We start from the raw sequence: 9,461 nt of genomic DNA, 5'->3' as shown, positions 1-9,461 counted from the left end.
ACAAATTACATAGCTTAATTTTTACAATATCAACTTAAAATGGATAAAAGCATTATTAAATAATTATTATTTAATAATTATAATTAATTTGTACATAAACATTAAATTTTAAACATATTTTTGCAGAAAAATAACATCAGAAATTGCGGCCGCAGTTTGCTGAGCTGTTCTGAGACGAAAACAAGCTTGAGCAACGGCGATGTCAAATGGTGCACACTCGGTAAGTAATCCTACAATTTTTTGTTTATAGCGTAGTTTATATGGATTATTTCCAAAAAAAAATATACGATTTTGGAAATGTTGAGTCGGATTAGTCTAGAATCGATTAATTTAATGGAAGAAAACCTTTCAAACAGCCATAGTCAGTAAACTTTACACATGTCGGGCTGTGATTGGAAGGACTCGTAAGAAATTGGATTCCTAAAGAATGGAACGTATCTACTGTCTTATGGGGGGGTCGACTGTATTAATGCCCTTTTATACGCAAGCTACAGTGCCACATTTCGTTTCTTAAACTTTACTCGTTCTGAGATATTGTTTAATATCTTAAAACAGAAAATAAATAAATTAAACAAATTAGATGCCAACACACACGCGCACGCAAATTTTTCCCTTTTATTGACTTTTTTGAGGTGGTTTTGGAGGTCTCCAAACTTGTAGATTTGCAAAAAACAAACTTGGAGGGTAAAATTTGACACAATTCCAATACTTTTCTGTTTTATATACATAACAAGTTGGTAAGTAAAACAGAGTTGAAGTCGGCGGGTTTTTTGACGACTCCGACTCCGGCTAAAACATCAAAACTTCACGAATCCGACTCCGACTCCACAGCCCTGTTTTCTAGATAAAGGAGAGTAGATTCCACAGTATACACAGGTTTTAAATATCTTTTATTAACATTGCACGGGAAAGTGTGATCGGTCGAACAGTAATTTTCTGCTTTTCTGGAATTAGAATAATTGTTAATGAGATCCATTGTTGTAAACATAACTAGATCGAACATAATAAAAAAAAAAAAGTTTAGAAAGGTCAACAGCAGAAATAGATTGGGCAGATTTATAAAATGCAGCTGGAATATGCTTTAGACTGAAATTAACTGTCTCACATGCTATTAATTTACTTATTACTTCTGAAAATAATATATTTGCAAAGAAAGGGTAAGTGATTTGTAATCAGTTTCTGGAATAATATTACAGACTTTTTGTTTAAGATTAATTTAAATATCACATACTTGATTATCATGAAACATAAAAGTCTTATTAGGAGTATTCCTAGAATTCTTGGGTACGAAAGCACAAAAATTTTGTGATCAGAGGCAAAAGAATCGCCTATTCTATTAATTTTATATACATTCCTTATGACATCGTTTTTGTATAACTCAATGGATTGCCAGATATTTTCCACTTGCATCATTGTTTTCTATGAATATTACGTAGTTTTTTAAGATGAGCAGAAAAACCATTCGTATGAAGAAACATCCGATTTTTCGTAATTTTAAATAATTTACAGCAGTGTTTTTCAACCTTCTTGAATACGCGACCCCTTTAAACTCCGGAAGCTCTACAGCCTATTACATTTTTGTTTGGAAGTAGTTACACTATCTATCTGTTTACCAATAATTTACTATACTTGTGTTTAAAAAAATAGCTACAGCTAGCATAAATAATGTCATAAGATTCACAAAAATCCGTTTGGGCTTATTAGAATTAGAGTATCCATGTAAATATCTTTTTAGCATAAATAACATGTATGTATTAAACCAACATTATTTTTAACATGTATGTATAAAAGTGCTATAAGCACGTATATATATTCTGGGGTCTAACTGTACCCAGCGTTATACCCCGTTCGCACTGACCATTTCGATCTAGATTGTGACTAAGGTCGGAGTGCGAACGCTCTCGACCGTTTCAATCTCGACTGAAACGAGGTTCAATTGCGATGGACTCGAGAGAGTTCTTGAAACTAGATCCAGTCATAAGAGAGATCCCACAATCCCACGTGCGCGAGAAAATACAAGATGGCTGCTGAACACGTGTCCGGCTATCGACAGAAAAATTAAAAAGATATCTGGAGAGACGATGACATCTGCCTATTATTAGATATACGGCAAGAAAAAGTATTTATTTCTAACCAAAACTTCCATTTTGTTTGTTGGTGTTCGTGACTTACCGCATAGTTATGTCAGTCTTATTATCGCGTGTAATAGCCGGGTTCTTCTCGAGCGGATTGCCTGTGCGAACAGCATGACGTTCGACTGGCGACAGTCACAATTCAGATTGTAGGTAAATCGAGATCGAAGTGAGTCGTGAATTGTGTACGAACGTAGTATTAGTATTATGTTGAATCGTGACCAGCATTAATGTTATTTACTCCGAAGTTACAAGTTTAACGTTGAAAATGTAGAACGTGATTAACACGGTTTATTGAAGACCCAACGGCTTTTGTATGGTATGGTCTGAAAGATTAAATTATATACTCTATTCACAGGTTAGTTTTCACATTTCGCTTTAAAAAACAATTTAAGGTTGGTAACAAGGTTTTCTCCTATGTAGAGGACATGACGACTGACAGATTTTATTCATTTGGGTGTTGAAAGACCTTTGGGACGTTCGTTGCGGTTAATAAATAATTCTCAGTGATATAAAGTGTTTTTGCGTAGGTATAACATAAAAGAAATTATTCTCAGTTTTAGAAGATTTTTTTTTTATTTAAATAAGTCATACGAAGTCTTTCGGGCATTAAGGTTAACAATTCGATCACGTGCGAAGCCATCATAACCTGTCTAACACGAATCGCTTTTCAAAAATATTAATAGTAGAACAGTATTAATTAGTAGTGGTTGACCATTCTTTTTTTCGAGAGGAGGTCAACCACTATTTTTTCTAGAATTCAACTCCCTTCTGTAACAGTCCTTTCTATCGGAATAGCGGTATGGTGGCAATTGAATAGGAAAATTACGTAATATAAGATTACCGGCGAGCACAAAATGTGTTTGAAGTGGTTTTCGAGAGTGCCGAGTTTAAATATTTGGTCAGTTTTTCGCGAAATTTTTCGTTTTCAGATAACTGTTTCATATTCGGCTGTGAATGGAACAGTTTCTTAGAAGTAACATTCTTAAAGGTAGAGAAAAAATTTAAGATACGACATTTTTAATTGGTATCTACTTGACCTATGAAATTGTGCCATTTCATACCGTTCGAGTATCGCGATAAACTTGACAATGGTAGGCTAAAAAACCAAACTCTTTATATGGTTTTCGTTTTAATATTTATTATATTATACCTGATTTGTGTACTACAAAGTTATCTTACATTGTTTACTTGGTAATACAGTAGTTTCAAAATTCTTTATTCCTCTACTGTACACAATTTAAAGAATTTTCAAATGCGTGACATTAGGTACTGTACTGTACTTGGTGTTTTAAACCCTTACGTACAATAACATTCGTAGTTACATAAATCAAATACTATAATATAGAATAAGAATCTAATAATGTTAATGTTTGTTATTTTTTCCCGAGCAACGCCAGGCTCATCTGCTAGTTGGATATACAGTAGAACCTCGATTATCCGGACTAATTGGAGATGAAGGTAATCCGGATAAGGAAAAATCCGGATAATCGAAACAAATACTTTGTGTTTTAATGATAATACAACACGTTTCTTTTCGATGACATATCGGTAATATTAAAAGTAAATACTGTATTTAAATCGTGATCAAATTTTCAACGAACAAACGTTCGTATTGAATTTGGACTACTACTGACCAGCGCTAACAGACTACCTATTGTTTAAAAGGCTCTCTGGTGGCGCAAGAAGACGGATTTTATAAAATAAAAAGCAGTTGAAACTGCATTATGAATAAAAATTTGACAAACTATTTATCGTTTTAGGACGAGTAAAATTTTTTCGTCGCGTTCACGNCTTTCTTAAATAAAAACAATAATTAAATCAATAATAATATTTAACCAAATAATAATTTTTATATCTAAAAACAAATTTCTGCATCAAAACACAAAAACTAATTTTAGAAATAATAAAGTTCGAGTGTATATGTTTTATGCCACTAATATATTAAATCACAGTTCACGACATATTTAAAGTCACTAATATATTAAATCACAATTCACGACATATTTAAAGTACACAATTTCTGTAAAAAACAGTTTTCAAGTGTTTTATATCTTAATGAATTTTCTTTTTTGTATCGTTGCAGTAGACCTTTTGCTTCTTTCATGTTTTTAAATGAAGAGCACTGAAGTAAAGCAGTATTTCTAATATTCAAGTTTTTCTTTAATCTTGGAAAATATTTTCTTCTAAATCTTGTGTTTCATCCAAAGAACAACTGAAAGTAATAACAACATACGTGAGATAAATTATATAAAATTTAATTTTACATGACTTTTAATATTAGAATGTATAATTCATATTCTTATTTATTCCTATTGTTAAATGCAAAGTTGTATAATATGTTATATTCAGATAAAAAGAATATTGATTTTTTATAAGAATTGTGTTAAGTATACTCCCTCATAACTCCCTTCTCCATAAGAGGAAATCACAACGTTGGAACGTATAAAATTCAAATTGTTAAGACTGAATCATGGATTTCATTGTTGCAAGATTGAATTTCGTTCTTCTCATTTTTAGTTTGTTTTCCGTATTTCCAGATTGAAAATTAGCTAAATAGAAAAATAAAATAAAACGACCTTAAATATCAGAAAAACTCATATTCAATGTATATTGATTGTACAGTGATTAAAATTCCTATTCTCTACGCTAAATCTTTTAATATATATAAATTCTCTTTTTAAATTATTTGATATTTGCAGATTTAATAAAATACCAATGAACTTTTAAAAAATATATTTTGGTAATTTAAAATTTTTTGTGAAGAGTCAATAGTGAATTTTTTAAATTCTTCTAAAATCATGTCTATACCAAAAATATCTATACAGAATGTAAATGGTATGTAAAAAAATAAGTCTAAACTGGAATAAAACTACATTTTGTTATTGTAAAAGTTTACATTGATTAACTACTTGTAATATGAAACATAAAAGATTACGAGTAGTTCAAGCTTGTAATATTTTCAGTCGACTGCAAATTTAACAACTTGGCTCTGTTGGTAGAACTGTGAACAGAATATCTATTGGCACATGTTTTTCCTTAAACATGGAGAAGGAAGTGTTATGGTTTGGGCATAAACGGCAGCCTATGGAGATGGAAGACACGTGTTTAATGATGGAAATATGTATGGAGAATGTCCATATATGATCAGAAAATTGGCAAACACCACAGAAAAACTATTAATGGACAATCACTGCCAAACAAATTCAACGCTGTGCTGGAGTGGAGTGAAGAGACAATCCATCAAGATATTGAAATATTCAATCTTTTGGTCAATCAATTGAAATATTCAATCTTATAACTAAATTTTAAATTGAAATAAATGTGATATGTTCCATGACCATTTGTTACGTCGATTTTGTTTCTGTACTTTTCTACTCTAAATTAGAATCATTAAGTGAAATAAATATGTTATTATTTCGTTTTCAAAGACAAGAAATAATATAAGATTTATATAAATATCAGAAAATTAAAAGTTCTAATTACATTTCTTTCTGAATTCGCTTAATGACAGTCACTGCATATTTCCAAACGAATTTGAAAAAAGAAAATTGGAATGACAATTAAAAGTAAATATCAAAACGAATGGTAAAACCTTAAACATAAAAAATTACGAGGTTTGCCTAAAATTGTTATTATTTTAAACTTGTATAGTTACTCGGGAAAATTATTTTGATATTTAAAGTGATGAAAATAAATGACTTTAACTTATTTCATATAAAGTCAAAGTTGCATTTGAATTAAGTAAGAATGCATATTAAATTGGAAGTAATGAGTTAGAGTCAACTTGAAAATATTTAATAAGAATGTTAAATTTCGTCTTCAAAATGAAAAAATGCAGCAACCAGTTGATTAACTTTCTTGGCAACAATTTGTGGCGCCATCTGTTACGATATTGTCTTAAAAATAACTTTTTATACTTTTAATTATAATAAAATGGCAAAAAAATTAATTTTGAGGGTAGGCTTGGTGTTATAAAAAAATTGGAAATGTCGATAACGAGTAAAATTGTCATTAAGTGTGACCCTATTCGAGATATGACACTCTTTCCCCTTTAACCACCAAAATTTAATAGCGTTAATCCCCTAATACAGAAACCTCCCTGCAAACTTTCAGAAATCTTCGACAATAAGAACAAGCGTTATTAAACTTCAAACAGGGTGAACAAAATTTACTTAGAATTTTTACCCCCCCCCTTCCCTTCTTGTTCCAGTTTGTCCAAGGTTCTGTAACCTTCTCCCATCTTTGGACGTCCAACGAAACTCAACACCCCCTTCAAAATCTTTATCACTATATGAATAATAGATACCATAAGTATAAACAAAACATACAAGAAATTCTGAAATTACCATATGACAAAGTCGCTAAATCCTGAAGAAATTTGCTATAAGGAAATTTCATTACATACAGCATTCATACTTTCTGGTAAATAAAATAGCGAAAAAGTTACGTTAAAATACTATTTTATGTACTTTAAGTGAATACAAACGTAATTTTAATTTTAAGCAAGTTTACATTTAATTGTTAAAATACAAGTTATTTTAATTACATTTTCATAAAATGATTTGTAATTTTTCGTTACAGTGAACAATTAAAACGTGTTCTCTTCGTAATATGCTTCACACTTATTTAAGAACATTAAAAATGCCCCATCTACATCGACATAAACACAGGTTCTAGCACGTTTTGCTGTAGGTCTTGCTTCATTGACTATTTGTTATTATGGTTGATAATATACTCACAGGAATTCCAAATTTTGCTGCAATGTCTCTCTTTTTTAGCATTTATCAAATTCCCGCAACACAGCTTTTTAGTAATGCTTAAACACTTTTGCTTTGACATTTTTGTATTATAGTATAAGAACCATCCAAACTCAAGCCTGAAGTTTAATTAAAATTGAAAAGTTGCATTTCACTTTCTCATATTTCTGACAGCTCCGACAGACAGATTTAGGAAAGTTCCTTTAAACTTAACATAGCATTCAACACTGTCTTGCAAGCATGGACGTCCACAAGCAAGATGGCAAACGGAACTGCTGCCGGTGGGTTCGACATTTGACGGCAAATATCTCACAAATGGTCGGCCGTCGGATTTTTCTTTATTCTTTCACGATAAATATCATTAGAACGTCTGATCATCGTGCTGTACTGTCTGTTAATTAAACACGCGATAGGCCTAACAGAGCCTACAGCCTACTTCCAGGCGCTATGGGGAGTGACTCGTCATAGCACCTGGAAGTAGGCTGTAGACTGAATTCAGAGATATATCACATCTGGTTAGATTTACCCTAGGTATCCAAGATAGCGGCCCATCCGGTAACCTCGACGGCACGTGCGTTTACAAATGAAATGTAGATAGCGCTTATCATACTGACAGTTTCGTATGCAAACTTTCTTCAAAAATTTCCACTCGAACAATATGAGGAATTATGCAAATTTTGAGTTCGGTTACGGTGTAGACCAGGAGTGGCGAACAGTTTTTGCCCCTGGGCCGAATTGGAAAGAAAACTTTTTCCATGGGCCGAACCAGAGGCTGCCCTAGGAAGATTTTGAGATGGTGCGAGATCTCATTATGGTGTCACCCGATAGAGACTAAATTGTATATAGAGATTACAGAAACATTTTTCACATTATCATGCTTTATCAACATTCTATGCTGTACTTAAGAGATTTGTAATGGAGATCTGGCCCGCAGGCCGTATGTTGGCCATGTCTGACCTAGGTGATGTTATATTTGTATGCCGAAGCGGCGAGCGAAGTGAGGCGCGAGGCTGCAATTCCCCATAAACTTATACTTGCACTCCAGGCAAATCCTGTTCGAACCACTGATGTATCCAATCTCGTAATTCACTACCTCCGGTTATCAATGGTTTTCAGGTAGTATGGTGAATTTTATTTTTCGTCTCCGATCCAAAAGTAGGAAATGAAACCAAAAGGCACGGGAAAAAGTAAGTAGAAAATTTACATTAAAAAAAAAAAAAAAGTTTAAATATAGACGCGTTTTGGTTGTTGTCGACAGTCGCCATCTTGTTTGCATATGTGCATGCGAAAACAAGATGGCGACCGGAAGCATCGACCGAATTGGCGCCCGCTGCCATCTTGGATACGTAGCGTAAACCTAACCCTAAATGGAAACGCAATCGAACTAGTGATTCCACTCTAAAGTTTCGGAAATCAGAAGATTCCGCTCGCAATAAACCCTACACATTTAAAATTTTTGTTTTAATTATTTCAGTTAAATCTATTTCTGTTGTTTAATACAATAAAATGTTCTTCTTTCCTGAAATTAGATCATTGTAAACATTACTCATTATATTATCTCAAAAACTGCTGATGGCATCTCAATAAAAGATCAGCATGTATAAATTGAACTGTGAAACTTGCATATACGGGTACTAACAAATGTTCAGATTTTTACAATTTTATGTGTTATGTGATGTGCGGAAATACCACTCTAAAAACTAAACAAAATAAAAAATCCATAACAACGGATCCACCCAGTCTATGCATAAAATAAGATCCACTGTTTCATAGTTTTGTTTGCTCGACCCTCTCTTTAGCGTAATATTTAGCTTTGGCAATTTCGTATAATTCATTCATTGAAGTTACTCCTGTCTTCTTTACTAAATTATAAAATATACCATTTACGTTTTTCAGTAACGCATACGGCGAGTCAAAGTCTTGTACTCTTCCTGTATCTAATACCTAGAAATTTAAAATGTCTAATTAATGTCTAACAGGTATTTATTTTTATATTATTCAAAAGAAGAATCTTACCAAAACTCTATCCGAATCAATAATTGTATGTAATCTGTGGGCTATTGTCAACACCGTACAAGATTCGAATTTTTCTCGAATTATTTTCTGTAGACAGGAATCGGTTCTTTATATAAAATAAAAAAATAAATAATAATTAAAATAAATAAAACGGTTTCTCCATATTGAAATGTATCAGAAACAATTTAAATTATAATAGGGAAAACAAGCAAAGAATAAGTGAACCCTGGAAAAGAGTAAGTGAAAAAATGCATTACTAATCCATATCAACATGTGAGGAAATTAAAGGATAAAAAAATTGAAACACACAGTCGACATTGTAAAACCTTTGAATAAAATGTCAAATTTTGTCAGTAATTTTGTTTTTTTTTTTTTTCTCAGCTGGAAAACTATCGAGAAAATAGCATCAAGTGGGAAAGTGCAACTTTAAGCCATGATAAGAAAATACATGCATTTGTAAAAATACCAATCTAATCGATAGCTCACTAGTCAATTAGTCGATATCGTTGTTGTGTACTATCCGGCATCAAATGTTTTCCATCTCAAGACGAAG

The 9,461-nt window shown here is 32.1% G+C and overlaps 1 long non-coding RNA gene across 1 annotated transcript; it reads right to left on the bottom strand.

Moving 5' to 3' along the window:
• Positions 1 to 8,786: 8,786 nt before the first annotated feature.
• Positions 8,787 to 9,018, bottom strand: LOC111639090. Its single transcript, XR_002759010.1, has 2 exons — positions 8,909 to 9,018; positions 8,787 to 8,836 (listed from the first exon to the last, which is right to left on the bottom strand). It is a non-coding gene; the product is annotated as an uncharacterized LOC111639090 (long non-coding RNA).
• Positions 9,019 to 9,461: the final 443 nt, after the last annotated feature.

The sequence above is a fragment of the Centruroides sculpturatus genome, unplaced genomic scaffold, assembly GCF_000671375.1.
Source record: "Centruroides sculpturatus isolate CEXI.00-Female unplaced genomic scaffold, Cexi_2.0 scaffold1071, whole genome shotgun sequence".
NCBI classification, from domain to species: Eukaryota; Metazoa; Arthropoda; class Arachnida; order Scorpiones; family Buthidae; genus Centruroides; species Centruroides sculpturatus.
This window is presented reverse-complemented; position numbering and strand designations above follow the sequence as displayed.